The following is a 16,119-nucleotide window of genomic DNA, read 5'->3' on the forward strand; positions in this document are numbered from 1 at the left end:
ACGCTAATGAACCCATTCATCTGTAATAAAGACACTAAAGCAACAAATGTCCTTTCTTTCTTTCCCACTTTCTCTCTTTTTGACTTTTTCTGGAGTTCTGAAGTAAATCTTAATGATAAATATATTCATACCGAATCTCTGTGCAGCCTTCACTCGCGTCAGACCACGCTGTGGACATTTCCAGCACTTATTACAAAAATGTCCTGGAAATGTCCCAAAAATATCCAGACTATCCTGACATTTCCGTAATACTTCCTAGACATTTGAAGGACATTTAAAGGACGATTCCGGGACATTTACTGGATATTTCCGGGTAGTAGGGGATCAAAGCACCTCATTATGTCTCACGCCAAAAAAACGACCTCATTTCTACACAGATTTGGAGCTCTCTGTGTGTGTGTGTGTGTGTGTGTGTGTGTGTGTGTGTGTGTGTGTGTGTGTGTGTGTGTGTGTGTGTGTGTGTGTGTGTGTGTGTTATATAAGCTTCAGAAAAGTGAATGGGGAATAGCATGCAGCCTCTACAGCTCCTTATACAATCTAATCATAAAAACGGCATTAGTGTGTGTGTGTGTGTGTGTGTGTGTGTGTGTGTGTGTGTGTGTGTGTGTGTGTGTGTGTGTGTGTGTGAGAAAGAGAGATGAGAGACAGGACCATTAGGAAGACTTCTGCCCATACAGAAAACAATAAGGATAAGATGCTAGCAAGTGGTCTGTGTGTGTGTGTGTGTGTGTGTGTGTGTGTGTGTGTGTGTGTGTGTGTGTGTGTGTGTGTGTGTGTGTGTGAGAGAGAGAGAGAGACCATTTCCCACAATCACAACCTCAGGACACCTGGAGACATGTAACAGTGGAGATGCAGGACACCGGGACTGTATTGTGGAGAAAAAGAAAACGGAGAGAAAAAGACAAATCTGCATTGTGGAGAAAAAGTTCAGGAAGATAAAAAGAAAGAGAATCAGGAAGAATCAGGAGAGGGATAGAGAGAAGGAGAGCAGGAGAGAAAGAGATTTAGGAATGAATGACCGACAGGGGCAGAAAGAAAGAAAGAAAGAAAGAAAAGAAAGAAAGAAAAGAAAGAAAGAAAGAAAGAAAGAAAGAAAGAAAGAAAGAAAGAAAGAAAGAAAGAAAGAAAGAAAGAGAGAAAGAAAGAGAGAAAGAAAGAGAGAAAGAGATATAGGAATGAATGACCGACAGGGGCAGAATGAAAAAAAGAAAAAAAGAAAGAAAGAAAGAAAGAAAGAAAGAAAGAAAGAAAGAAAGAAAGAAAGAAAGAAAGTAAAAGACAAACAGTGAGAGAATGTGATAGAGAAGGAAAAAGAGAGAGAGAGACAGAGAGAGCGCGCGAGAGAGAGAGAGAGACAGAGAGAGCGCGAGAGAGAGAGAGAGAGAGAGAGAGAGAGAGAGAGAGAGAGAGAGAGAGAGAGAGAGAGAGGGGAGGATAAAACCGGAGCTCGGAGTGATGGAGTGACTCCGAATGCAAACGGCTCCTGTGATATTGGATTGTGGGAAATCCATCCATTACGAGGCGAAGGGGGGAAAAAAAGAAGGAATGAGCGAGTGAGAGGAGGGAAGAGGGCACGCCGGGGTGGGTGATGGATAGAGGCATGAGTTTTAATCAGCGCTAATGCCTCCAGCTCGCCGTAAGCAGCCTTATCCGTCAGCCGGGAGTCTCCTCACTTCATCCCTCGCTCCCCTTCTTTCTCAATAATACTGGGAAAGAAAGGAAAAGGGAAAAAGAGAGAGAAAACTGCAGTAAATGAGAAAAGCAAACATGGTGGAAAAAAAGAGGCAGAGAAAAATGTAAAGAAAGAAAAAAGAACCTGTAAAAGAAATAAAAGAAAAATAAGATGAAAAAAGAAAGAAAGAACGAAAGAATAAAAAAAAGAAAGAAAAGTAGATAACAGAGAAAGAGACATTCTGAAAGAAAAAAACAACAGAGAAAGCAGCATCAAGCTGGGGGCGTGGTTTAACTAAACAGGGGCGTCGTTTGACTAAACAGGGGCGTGGCTTCGAGTCTAAATGTAGAGTAATACGACAGTAGAGCAGCAGTACTGCAGCTCCGTTATACACCTGGCAGTGGGCGTGGCCTATTCTCAACCTGTCAGGAAATTTCCAGGAAATGAGTTCTGATTGGCTGCCGCTGAGTGTAAACAGACCGAAATCCCAGCAGTCATTTAGATTTTGTTCGTGAATGGTTTTTAATCGGCCCGCTGCATTACAACACGCCAGATGTGAACATGAAACATCTGCACCGGCGTTTAATAACCAAACTGTTCCTTCATCACTCGTGGTTTTCAAACCTCCGATTCCGCAACAACCTCGTTATTCTCCCCAAACAGCAGCCTGGAGACTGGAAGCACAATTACAACAATAGCGCACAGCCTGAGAGCGATCCATCCATCTTCTCCTCCTCCTCCTCCTCCAACAACAACCCGGGATACAGCGCCAACACTCATCAGAAGAGGAGGAGAAGGAGGTGAAGAGGAAAGTGGATAAACAAAAGAGAAAAGAGGAGGAGGAGGAGGTAGAAAAAATAGAGGAGGTAGAAGTGAAGTAAAGGAGAAGGAAGGAGAGAAAGATAGGTGGAGGAGGATGGAAAGAGAAAGGGTTAAAGAGGAGAAATGGGTATGAGGAGGAAGGGAAAGCGAATAAAGGAGAGGAAAACGGAAAGAGAGGTGGAAGAAACTGAGGGGGTGGATATGGTGGAGGAGAACGTAAAGGAGGAAAGCAGAGTAGAAAGGAGGAGAGAAAAAAAAAGAAGGAGGTAGAACCAGAGGGGAAGAAAGGGTGAATAATAAAGAGGAAAAAAAAGCGAAGAGGAGGAGAAGGAAGAGAAATGGAAGGAAATGAGGATGATAAAGATGACAAGGAGGGGAAAGTGAAGGAAGGAAAGAAAGAGGAGGAGGAAGTGGAGGGGAAGGATGTGGAGAAAATGGAGGAGGTGGAAGTGAAGCAGGAGAAAAGAGAGAAAGTGGAGGAGAAACAGATGATGCACAAATCCTACAAAACGCCGACGGGTTTTGAAAGAACAACATTCAGAGATCAGAATGTCACTTCCAGATGTGTTTGCTGCTGGATTTTGAGAAGACGTTGACCTGAAAACGATGCTGCGTCAGCGCCAGGGTTCGTCCTCTCACTTCCCCAGAGTCAGAAGAGACGCAGAGCTTCAGGTTCTCGAAACATCTCCATGTTGCACGGTGACATTCGTCCCTGAAGCACTGAAGGTGGCGAGAACTTCGCTAGAAAGCCCTCGTCCAATCTCAGATTCACACAACCAAACACTTTTCTCATATCTGTGCCAACGCAGATACGAGCAGCGATTACGGGGTCAAGCACCGAGGAGAACCACACAAAGCTTCATCATCAGCACTCAACATTTCAGTCAAGCTGTTACCACGATATCGTTTCACTTCCTGTTTTGGTTTTTGTTTTTGTTTATTCAGCGGCCGATCGAAGTTGCAGATCCCTGAAAAACATTATACATTTATTTCTTCTGGACAACTCTGTACAAAAAAATGTATTAATTAATTTTTTATATATATATGAAATTCCCCTCATTCTATTTTTTTATTGTAAATTCTGTTTTTATTCAGTTTTTTTATATAGTAAATTTTATTTGTATTTTTTTTTATTGTAAATTAAAATTTTTATCTAATTAATTTCGTTTTTTCATATTCGATTTTATTTATATTATAAATGTAAAATTTATAATATAAAAAATATATTTTTATAGTATTCTTTCTGTTTTTATTCTCCTCTAAACTCTCATTTTATTTCTATTTCATGTTGAATTTCATTTTATTTGTCTGTTTCATTTCTTTTTCCCGTATTGATTTTAGTTCTGATGTTTGTTTTTATTAGAATTAAAAAAAAATTATTTCTGCTTTTATTGTAAATTCTATTTTATTCTATCAAATTTCCATTTTACTGTTGAATGATCCATTTCTGTTTTTATTCGATTGAAAATTTCATTTTTCATCTCGATTTCATGGAAAATTTGTATGTTATTAACATTTTATTTCTATGTTGTTGTTTTTTTTTTTGTTTTTTTATTTTATTAAAAGGTTTGAATCCCTGTTTCATGGTCAATTAAATTTTTATATTACTGATTTTCACTTTAATTCTACTATGGATTAAAAATTTATATTTGTATTTTATTTAATGTAAATTTTTACCATAAATTCTATTTTTATTTCTATTTCCTGGCCTCTTCGTGGCGTTCATGAAATTACCATTTTATGTTCATACTATTCATTTTTGTATTTATTTTATTTACACTTTTTTTTTTAATTCTACATTCTGTTTTATTTAGTTCGATTCCTTTTTTATTGTAAATTCTCATTCGTTTATATCCTCCGTCTCTTTCTCTCCTTTCTCTTCTTTCTTTCTGTTCTGAAATAAACGAGGCTTGAAACCTGAAGCGTCCGTGAGCTGAAGCGCATCAGATTATCGATGACGATTCGGTGTCTGACGGCAACCTGCCAATAAACCTGCCGTGAAATATCACAAGGAACCGAGAAGAACGGAGAGAAAAGGAGCTGGAGCTGGAGGGATGGAAGAACAGATTGGGGGGGTGGAGGATTGGCAGGAAAATCACTGAGCCGTAATCCACCTGAATAATCGACTGAGACTCAGAGGAGCAGAAGAGGAGATGCAGAAGAGCAAAGAAGAAGAAAGAGAATAAGAGAGAAACAGGAAAGAAAAAAAAAGAGAGATGAGAGAAAGTGAATAGGAGAAAGAAGGAGAGAGAAAAGGAAAAACAGAGAATGAAGCAGAGAGAAAAAGTGAGGGAGAATTATGGCTATATTTACTTGAGCATGAATTTAAAATCATTTTATTGCAAATTCTACAGAGGAAAAATTGTCTTTAAATTAAATCTATTTAAAGTTTTGATTTCATTTTATTTCTATTGAACAGTAAATTCGATATTTGTAGTTTGCTGAGTTTTTCTTATTTATTTCATGTTGTTCTTTTGAAAATTCTACTTTGTATTCTGTTGATTTTGATTATTTATTTATTACACCAGATCTTGCGGGTTCCTTCACACGTCATCTGGAGGAACAGAAGACATTGGAAAGCAGGAGAAGGTGGACAGTAAGATGATCCTGACGGAGGAAGACAGTTGATCGGTGGCTAATGGACGACCTCATCAAGGTCAAGGGTCATCGTTCTTCAATCCCTCATCCTAACTTATCCAAACAGGACCACCCTGTGGAGAGAGAAGATGGAGGAGCTCCGGTTGCTGATCTGATCTTCTATCCCATGTCTGTTTAAGTAATCGAACATGGAGACACACATGGCGCCTGGATGAGCCGCTGGACACTGATAAATTACCATATATGGTAATTTGTGGGTGTGTCTGTATTAAAACAAGCAAGCTTTAGACAAAATTCAGCTTCAATGCAATTATACACTGGTGTGTGTGTGTGTGTGTGTGGTTTGTACACTTATGTGCAACGCTGGGTGCCATAACTTTTAGTACCAATTAACTTCAACTTCTTAAAAAAAAAAAAAAAATGCCATCCTCTGTGATATTGAATGACATGTAGCACAGAATCCATGCCCCCCCCTCTACTAGAACTGGTGGGTAATAAAGGCCATGCCTTCTTTACAGAAAGAAGCAGTCACATAAGCCACACCCCCTTTATTGAGACTGACAAGGAATAGAGGCCACGCCTTCGTTACTGAAACAGATCCTACAGCCACACCCCCTTTATTGGAACTGATAGGAAATAAAGGCCATAACTCCTTTACTTAAAGAAGCAAAGACTGAAGACACGCCCACTTAATTCAGACTGACAGGAAACAGACACACCTCCTTTTCAGAAAAAGCAGAGACTGAAGACACACACCCTTATACTAGAAATGCCAAACATTGAGGCCACACCTTCTTTACTAGAATCAAAATCAGAAGCCACGCCCCCTTCACTAGAACTGCTGGACCGATGCCACGCCTTCTTCATTAAGACTGACCCAGAGACCACACCCCCACAAATATGCTTTTAATACAAAGAGCAAATAGTTGGCGATCCAAAACACACACAAACACACACACACACACACACACACACACACACACACACACATTGCAGGCAGCTACGTCTGTTTAACACACCGCTATCGACCACCTGACCCAACACACTTCACACAGATCGATCGGCCAGACCCAAACAGCCTCTGGAGACACAGCAGTACACTGTGTGTGTGTGTGTGTGTGTGTGTGTGTGTGTGTGTGTGTGTGTGTGTGTGTGTGTGTGTGTGTGCACGCAAGCTACTGCACCTCACTGGCAAATCAAATACAAAAAGAAAGGAATGTTAGAATCTTTTGCCTGACGCTGCTATCAGATATCTTAAAAATCGCAAGTTGTGGGAGTTGAAATGTGGGAGGGGCTCAAATGTGGGAGGGGCTAAAATGTCCCTGTGGCCAAAACCAGCTCCATGAAGATCTGCTTTTACATGGGTTGGAAGATGTGGAAGATCTCGTGCACACACACACACACACACACACACACACACACTCACTCCTGGAATAAAAGGAACAGACGTTTGAAAAACATGCCTCCTTTTCGAAGACTGAGACACAGAAACTACGCCTCCTTTTTGAAGACAGAGACACAGAAACCACGCCTCCTTTTAGAAGACTGAGACACAGAAACCACGCCTCCTTTTCAAAGACTGAGAGACAGAAAAAAAACTTCAATCAAGCGTTTTTATATGTTAACGAGTGACCCGTATGAACTTTTATCAATTCGGTTATGTTTAACAGAGAGAAAAGTGTGTGAAAGTTCTCGCTTGCGTTCTAGCAGCTATAAACGTCCAGTTCCTCAGCAGCCTGTCACATTAGAGAGAAACCACAGAAAAGAAAAGGTCAATCTCTCCTGTCCTAGAAGAAGCACTGCCCCTGGAAACTCCTTCCACATGTTAAATAAGCGTTCTGATCAGTTAATGTGGAACGCCCACTGGATCAAAACCGTTCCAAAGTAGAGAAGGCTACAATCATATCACTAGTGAGGTTTTAAGGAACTCGCTCAGCGGTATTTGGAACTTAACGCTCAGTAAGGGACAGGAGAAGAAACGAAAGTGCGGATGGATCGAGCTCTAATTGAAAGCTCATAAGAAACGCTGATTTATTTCACTTCTGCAAACGTGGCGTGAGGCAGCGGCCTGACACGCACCCTGCAGCTGAAAGTCTCCACCGCAGTCACATGAAGGGCTTTTACACAAAGCTCCTGACACACACTGTCCGGATGAATAGATCTACTACACACTATATACACACCTCACACTACACACACACACACACCATTAGGACTTCCCTCAACAGTTCGCTGTGTGACTCATCGCTTCAGGACAAATCCGCTCAAAGGGAAAAGCACGAGATTCAGAGATTCATGTTTTTTTTTTTTTTCAGTGACGAATCCAGTTTGAGTGTCAGGTGTGGAACAGTGGGGTATTAATGACGTGGGGTATTAACAGTGGGGTATTAATGACGTGGGGTATTAACAGTGGGGTATTAATGACGTGGGGTATTAACATTGGGGTATTAATGACGTGGGGTGTGAATATTCGAGTATTAATGCTTATTTATTCTAATGATAAATACACCAGAAGCTGGGGACTGACTGATGCCACGCCTCCTTTATTAGAGTTGAGATGCGGAAGCCCTGCCCCTTTATTAAAATTGCGATACAAAAAACACGCCTGCTTTACTAAAACTAAAATGTGAAAGCCACGCCTCCTTTATAAAGACTGACAGATACAGAAGCAATGCCTTCTTTTATAACAGTACATATAAAGAAAGGCCACGCCTACTTTAATAGGACTGACAGATAGAGGCCATGCCGCCTTTATGAACACAGATGCAGAAGCCACACCTCCTTATATAGACTGAAATGTGAAAGCCTCACCTCTTTTACTAAAACTGAGATACAGAAACCACACCTCCTATACAAAGGCTGACAGATACAAAGGCCACGCCCCCTTGATAAAACATTTTTTCTTCACTGACATACATAATCCATCCCTTTTTTATTAAAACTAACGGATACTGAAGCCACACCTCCTTCAATAAACCTGACAGAGAAGCCCCGCCTTCTTTACTAAAACTAAAGGATAAATGGCCACACCCCTTTACTGTGATTTACTATGGTCACAATTATTAGACATCACAGACACGCGCACACACACATACACACAAATACACGGCCACGCCCTATTTACTAAAACTGACACAAAAGCCACGCCCACTTTCAAGAGTTTTTAATTGGAGGTTTTAATCAATTTGATGCAAATGACCACCACTGGAGTGGAACACTGATGGGAATTAATGTGATTGCACACACACACACACACAAACACACACACACACACACACACACACACACACACACCACCTTCTTTAATGTTTATTTCACACACCCCTTGACACCTATCAAGCAGATGGGCAAAAACCATGCTATGAACTTTTCCAAAAAAAGTAAGTTTCCACCCCACACGCACACATCCACACACACACACACACACACACACACACACACACACACACACACAGGGTCAGTGAGAAAGGAAAGGTGACTCTTGGTCCCTTAACAGAAGTCTTTGTTCAGTCAGAAGCCGACGGTGGATTTTTTTTTTTTACTCTACAACACATCGTCTCTTCGCCACTTCCTGTTCTGGAGCCAGCGCAATGGCACCACTTCCTGTCTGGGCTGCTGCCCTTTAGGATTTCCTGAGTGACACAGGAACGTCTAGAAGTCTTCCTGACACCTCCAGATTCCTGACACCTCCAAATTGCATATTGGCACGTTCGCGGAAAACGAGTGAGAAAATTGTTTTTTTTTTTTTTAAGTAAAAAAAAATTTTTTTTATTTATTTCTTTTAAGTCCTGAGGCGCCTGATTCACTGTGAAGTTTTGTTCAAAAGTATTGGGACACCGACTCTTCCAGCCATAAGAAAGAAAGAAAGAAAGAAAGAAAGAAAGAAAGAAAGAAAGAAAGAAAGAAAGAAAGAAAGTAGGAAAGTGTTGGAGTGTTGAGGACCTACTACCAAAAGCTCCACGTCAGGTGCACCGTTACATGTACATTTCTAACTCACACACACACACACACACACACACACACACACACACACACACACACACACACACACACACAGACACACACACAGAATGTTTTAAATTCAGCTACTATCACTGCTGCTTTGCTCCACACGTCCACACTGTCAGCAACATTACATTATTAATCTCTATATTCTATAATCTCATTATTTATTTCTCTATAAATAATAATAATAATAAAATAAATAAATGACTTCATTAATTATTCATTTTTACTAATGATTTATTAATAATCATTTATTTAAATAATTTGGTATCCAATAATTTTTTTTTTTTTATTATTATGAAAAAGTATTTAATAGCAGGTCATTTATAAAAAAAAAGTATTTTATTGGACACCTACCGGTAATTATTTATTTTACTTCATGTTTATTTGTATTGAGCTTTTAATAATGAACATCGTCTCGAAGCAGCTTCACACTGACGATGTGATCAAAATCAATAAGTTCTTTATAAGTGTACGTTTGTCCCGGATTGTATTTATTAATTCAAATATATAACTACAAATTACATTTTTGTATTTTATATACAGTACAAACCAAAAGTTTGGACACACCTTCTCATTCAAAGAGTTTTCATTATTTTCATGACTATGAAAATTGTAGAGTCACACTGAAGGCATCAAGGGCTATTTGACCAAGAAGGAGAGTGATGGGGTGCTGCACCAGATGACCTGGCCTCCACAGTCACCGGACCTGAACCCAATCGAGATGGTTTAGGGGTGAGCTGGACCGCAGAGTGAAGGCAAAAGGGCCAACAAGTGCCAAGCATCTCTCGGGGAACTCCTTCAAGACTGTTGGAAGACCATTTCAGGTGACTACCTCTTGAAGCTCATCAAGAGAATGCCAAGAGTGTGCAAAGCAGTAATCTAAGCAAAAGGTGGCTACTTTGAAGAACCTACAATATGACATTTTTCAGTTGTTTCACACTTTTTTGTTATGTATATAATTCCATATATAATTCCACATGTGTTCATTCATAGTTTTGATGCCTTCAGTGTGAATCTACAATTTTCATAGTCATGAAAATAAAGAAAACTCTTTGAATGAGAAGGTGTGTCCAAACTTTTGGTCTGTACTATATATATATATAAATAATTTATCAATAATAAAATGTAATCAAATCATTAATTCTTAAACTGCGAGACCCAAACCAGCTGCATGAAGATCTGCTTTACATGAGTTGGAGTGGAAGCTCTTTGAAGGGCTCTGACCTCAAGCCTATTGAACACTGATGAATGTGAACGTCACTGCATCCCAGACCCTCCGTCAGGTCCTCACTTCACCATCACCATCGCAGCTGAATGCAGGAGCAGAAAAATCTCCACAAAACCTAGTGGAACATCTTCTCAAAAGAGTGAAGGATGTTCTAACAGGAAATGGAGACCAAATGCAGAATATATCCATATCTACAGTACCGCCCGAAAGTCACATTTCAGCAGCCATTTTATCCTCTCAAGGGACATACAGACATTATTGTCTAAATAACTGCAACAAATGTAAGTGCACCCTCAGTGAAATTATAACACTTTTGTCAAATCTAAGACTTTTTCTATGTACACAAAAGACCTATTTCTCTCAAATATTGTTCACAAATCTGTAAATGTGTGTCAGTGAGCTCTTCTCCTCCGCCAAGAGAATTGTCCACCTCACAGGTGTGGCAGATCAGGATGCTGATTAGACAGCATGATTACTGCACAGGTGGGCTTTAGGCTGGACACAATAAAAGGCCACTCTAAAATGTGTGTTTTATCACAGCACGATGCCACAGATGCCATGAGTTTTGAGAAAGCATGCGATCGGCATGACGACTGCAGGAATGTCCACCAGATTCCACCAGATTACCTTCGTTTAGTCCATTTAATACAGACTGAGAACTGTGTTTCCTCACGGACCATTATTTCTGACGCACCACCCGGTAAACTGAGGGGCGATTCAGATTCAGACCAAAACAAATGACAGAAAGTTTGAGACTATTTCAAGCTTGAACATAAAGAAAACATTGTACCGTGCGTTTACCTTTTTTATTTCTTTTTTTTATTTTTTTTATTAAGAGAATTTTGAAATTTTTACGATTATTAATTTAACGATAATTAATATTTAATTTATTTTTTTTATGTCATTTTGATGTAATCTGGCAATTAAATACATTAAATTAATCTTGTGTTCAGTTTCAGCAATAAAATCTTACATTTTTCTAAAAAGGAAGCAGGTCACTTGTGTATTTAGTGTTGCACTTTAATAAAGTAAAAATTCTTCTTATCCGATTACTCGATTAACCGAGTGAATAATCGGAATACTGCTCGATTACCAAAATAATCAATAATTGCTCCCTTAATATATTTATATAAGGGGTATTCACAGGTCGGTACGGTTGGGGGGAGAAACGCAAAACAAAATTGCTTGTAGTTTTTTTTTTTTTTTTTTATTACCATCGTTTATTATTTACATTTGTGAACATCAACAGTTGAACAGTTTACATTTTACAGTTTTGAATAAAATGTCTGCTTGGTTAAATAATATATAAAATAATATTTTATAATACACTATAAATAAAATCAAGTAGAATAAACCAAATTTATTTATTAAAAACAAAAAATGTTGATATGTATATTTTTTTTATATATCATAAAAATATATATATTTTAAATCAATACATTCGGTTTATTTATTCAAGAATATATATATATTTATTTATTTATGATATTTGTTAAAATGAATATTTGCACAAATTAAATGGATTAAATTAATAGAAAATTGAATTAAACTGTATAAGTTTGTTAGAACCCACATGGGTAATACAGATGTGTGTGTGTGTGTGTGTGTGTGTGTGTGTGTGTGTGTGTGTTTTATACTCTTAATGTCTTATTTTCTAAAGATATATTCTACTTAACTGTTCTACTTATTTCAGCATACTTTAACAAATCTGGAGGGAGGGAGGGAGAGAGAGAGAGAGAGAGAGAGAGAGAGAGAGAGAGAGAGAGAGAGAGAGAGAGAGAGAGAGAGAGAGAGAACATGATCGGAAGTAAATAAAGCCACAGCAGAAGTGTTTTAAGGAAGTGAACTGCCAATGATGCACTCATTCCTATTCCTACAAGCGCCAACAGGCCCTGCGGGTGGACAAGGACGGGAGGACGAGGGGACAGGGACTTCCCTTTATCTGCGAAACTCACGTTAGCACGCAACGTCATTTTGTACGCATTGTGGGCGTGGCCTGGGCAGATCGCTCGTTTGTTTGCTCTGAAAAGAAACAGCTGTAGCTATAAAGATCTCAACACAAGAGTCAGATTAGCATCCGGACGCACACATCACCGGATCCACGTCACAAACAACGGGTCGCTCGTTTTCTCAAAGGAAAACGAGCATGTAGTGGGTTTTGTGATGGTGAAGCTCCGTGTGAGACGCTGAGATGTTTACGGTCTACGGAAGAAGTCTCCGGTTTCAGCAGGGACACTGTCCCCTGTCCCACTAATGTGAAAGCTGAGAATATTAGGTGGATTCCTTTTAAAGGCAGAACAACAAGAGAACTGGGAATATCAGGACATGAGATTATGGAGACACTGCACGTTTATCGTACACAATGTGGGAGGGGTTTAGTCACCTGTCAATCACGGTAAAAGTGGCCAATCGGTGGCTTCGGTGAACTCGTGTATGTGGAAGGAGGATAGCGCTTTCCTCCGAGTGTGTCCTGGTGCAGCATTCATGAGGAGAGAGAGAGAGAGAGAGAGAGAGAGAGAGAGAGAGAGAGAGAGAGAGAGACCTACAGAAAAGACAGCGACAGACAGACAGAGAGAATACACAGAGAAAGAGAGAGACAGAAAGAGAAAGGACAGAAAAAAAGAAAAAACGTGAGAGGACAGAGAGAAGCCAGAGAAAGAGATGGAGATGATGAAGAGAGATGACAGAAACAGACAGACAGACAGACAGACAGACAGACAGACAGACAGACAGACAAATGGTGCAAAGTAAGACAGAGAGACAGACAGAGAGAGAGATGATAGAGAGATGACACAAACAGACAGACAAAGAGACAAAGTGAGGAGAAGGAGAAAGGAGGTAGAGAGACAGAAAGAGAGACAGGCAGACAGAGAAAATGTGCAATGTAAGACAGAGACAGATGATAAAGAGAGGACAGAAACAAACAGACAGACAGACAGAGTGAGAAGAAAGAGAAAAGACAGAGAGAGAGAGAGAGAGAGAGAGAGAGAGAGAGAGAGAGAGAGAGAGAGAGAGAGAAAGACAGAGAGGGATAGACTTGTATCTTAAATCTTGAGGGAAGACAGAGAGAAAATGAAGATATAACAGAGAGAAAGAGAGAGCGAGCGTGAGAGAGAAAGAAGGGAGAGAAAGAGCACAACCTCTTGCAACCTCCTTACATAACCTGCATGTTGTGCGATATGCGCAATGTTCCCTCAACGTTCTCAAACGGTTCCCATTAAAACCCTTTCTGGTCATCATCCAATACAGAGATTTGGCAACCATTGTGACACGGTATTTTCTGTACAATCTGGCAACCCCAGCATGCACACAGAAGTGGAACTCCAACACGGAGGATACAGAACATGTGTGGACCGGAACAGGGATCCAACGGGGGCTTCTTTTCACGTGCGTGTCTGTGTGCGCGTGCGCGTGCATGATACAGTGCAGTGTTGTAGTGAAAGGACTAATACCTGTTGGCTCCTCCTCCTCCTCCTCCTCCTCCTGCCGAGTCGTGTCTCTCCCAAGTTTTCAGTCCCGGGTCTCCTGGTTGTTCTCGCCCCTCTCCGCCCCGGGATTGTCTGTACGCGGCTCTCCTCGGTTTGTTTCCCCGGTATTTTCCCCTTGATTCCGTTTGGAGACCCGGCGGCACGCGCTACGCGGCTCGATCACGCGCGACGCCGAACCCAATGCTGCACCCGAGCAAAGCGGAGCGCGAGCTCTGAGACAGCGAGCACAGCGGCGGCCATTGCGATCATGTGATCACTGGTGGGAACCCCCGTAATGCCCCGCCCACAAAGTCAGAAGCTCCGCCCACTGTCACTTCAGGACAGGGGAACGAACGCCTTTAACACCACTTATTATTATTAATATTATTAGCATTATTAGCACCTTTATTTTTCACGTTTTTATTTTTAATAATTATTATTATTATGAGTGTTAATAATAATTGTATTTTTAGTACTATGATTAAAACACAAATAATTATTTTTTATTATTAATTAATGGAATTATTTTATTAATAACTAATTACATGTATTATGATTATTATTGTTGTTATTACTACTACTCTATTATAATGACATAACACGAAGTCATTGTTAAACAATTTCCTGTTTCCTCTCACACAGTCTGTTCAATAAGGACCCATATTACCAGGTTCTGCGAACAGCCTCTTTCCCCAAGATGTTAGAGTCCTAAACACCCTGGTGCCACCCATGACCTTGCTTCCTCCTTCTTTATTGTGCACTATGGATAGTAATGGACGTAGCATGGAGATTAACACACACTCGCATTCAGCCACTTTACCGAGCTTTGAAAATGCACGTTGGACACTGTAGCATATCTGCAGACATCTGCACTCAAGGACTCACTGTTTACTATAGACATCCACCCATTCTGTTAAACATTACACACTAAACATTGCGTACACTAGTACATTCTGGACATTACACACATTTGCACACAGTCACTCAGACTGTGCACTCGCACTTTACTTAACTCTGTTTTTACATTACCTACGTCTACATCATATGTATCGCAAGAGGAACTCTATGCACCTCGGTCCATAGTAACGGCATTTCGTTCTTTTGTACACTGTATATGTGGAAGAATGACAATAAAGCTTGAGTTGAGTTCAAGTCATTGAGGGAAACATGGATTCCCACATTTACTGTGAGATTCTGAAGCACACCATGATGCCCTTCCCTCAGAAACTGAGCCGTACGGGAGATTTCCAACATAATATCCACCCCAAGACACCCACCCCACACCGAGACACCAAGATGACAGCGGGAGGAAAGCTGAAGGTGAAGGTGATTAAACCCTATTGAGTACCTGTAGGGCATCTTCAAGGAGAAGGTGGAGAAGCGCCATGTGTCTATCATCCAGCAGCCCTGTGATGTCATTATGGAGGAGTGGAAGAGGTTCCCAGTACTGCTATACAAGCTGCACATTGATCTGGATCTGGACACCTGACGTTCCCAGCCATATGTGGTTCTTTACCAAACTGTTCCCGCAAAACATGGAGGCACATAATTCTCATGGATCCTACACAGTGGCATGAATTTTGGCTTCACTTGAACTAGGAGACCCAAGCCCGTTCCAGCATGACAATATACTTATACAAAGCCCTTATGTCTCATGGTGGAAGTGAAGAATTTGCAGAAAAGACTAAATGTCTGAAAAGCACTACAGCCTTTCATTTACACCACAATGTCCTGTGTCAGTGAGAAAAGGTGAAGCAGGCCTGTTAGCCATGTTAACCATGCTACCTGTGTCACATTGCAGAGATGTTTTGTGTTTGCCTGAACGTCTAAAAGTGGTTTCGTCTCCATGACAGAAGCTTAAGCATCTCAGGCAAATGTTTGTCTAAACTGGAGACTCCATGAGAATCTCTGAGAAAATTCAGAGAGGATCCCTAAGAGGAATTCTGAGGATTTCTGACAAGATCCCTGGGGGATTCCTGAGAGAATTCTGAGATACATGAGAAATATTCTGACAGGATTCCTGAGAGGATTTCTAACAGAATTACTGAGTGAAATTCTGACTGGATTTCTGACAGTATTCCTGAGAGGATTTCTTACAGGATCTCTGATAGGATTTCTGACAGAATTCATGAGAGGATTTCTTACAGGATCTCTGATAGGATCTCTGACAGGATTCCTGAGTGGATTTCTTACAGGATCTCTGATAGGATTTCTGACAGGATTCCTGAAAAAATTCTGAGAGGATTCTTAAGAGGATTTCTGAAAGGATACCTGACATGTTTTTTGATAGTGCTTTCATCCATACCATCTCGTACACTCATGTT

At 40.4% G+C, this 16,119-nt stretch overlaps 1 protein-coding gene across 1 annotated transcript in view; it reads right to left on the reverse strand.

Moving 5' to 3' along the window:
* Window positions 1–14,085, reverse strand: part of rarab (retinoic acid receptor, alpha b) — an 80,650-nt gene extending 66,565 nt beyond the window's left edge. The window contains exon 1 of the mRNA XM_083567007.1: window positions 13,781–14,085. The gene's annotated coding sequence lies outside the window, so the exon portion shown is untranslated. The remainder of the gene's footprint in view (window positions 1–13,780) is intronic.
* Between the last annotated feature and the right edge of the window lie 2,034 nt (window positions 14,086–16,119).

Source organism: Silurus aristotelis (genome assembly GCF_946808225.1).
Source record: "Silurus aristotelis genome assembly, chromosome: 17".
NCBI lineage: Eukaryota > Metazoa > Chordata > Actinopteri > Siluriformes > Siluridae > Silurus > Silurus aristotelis.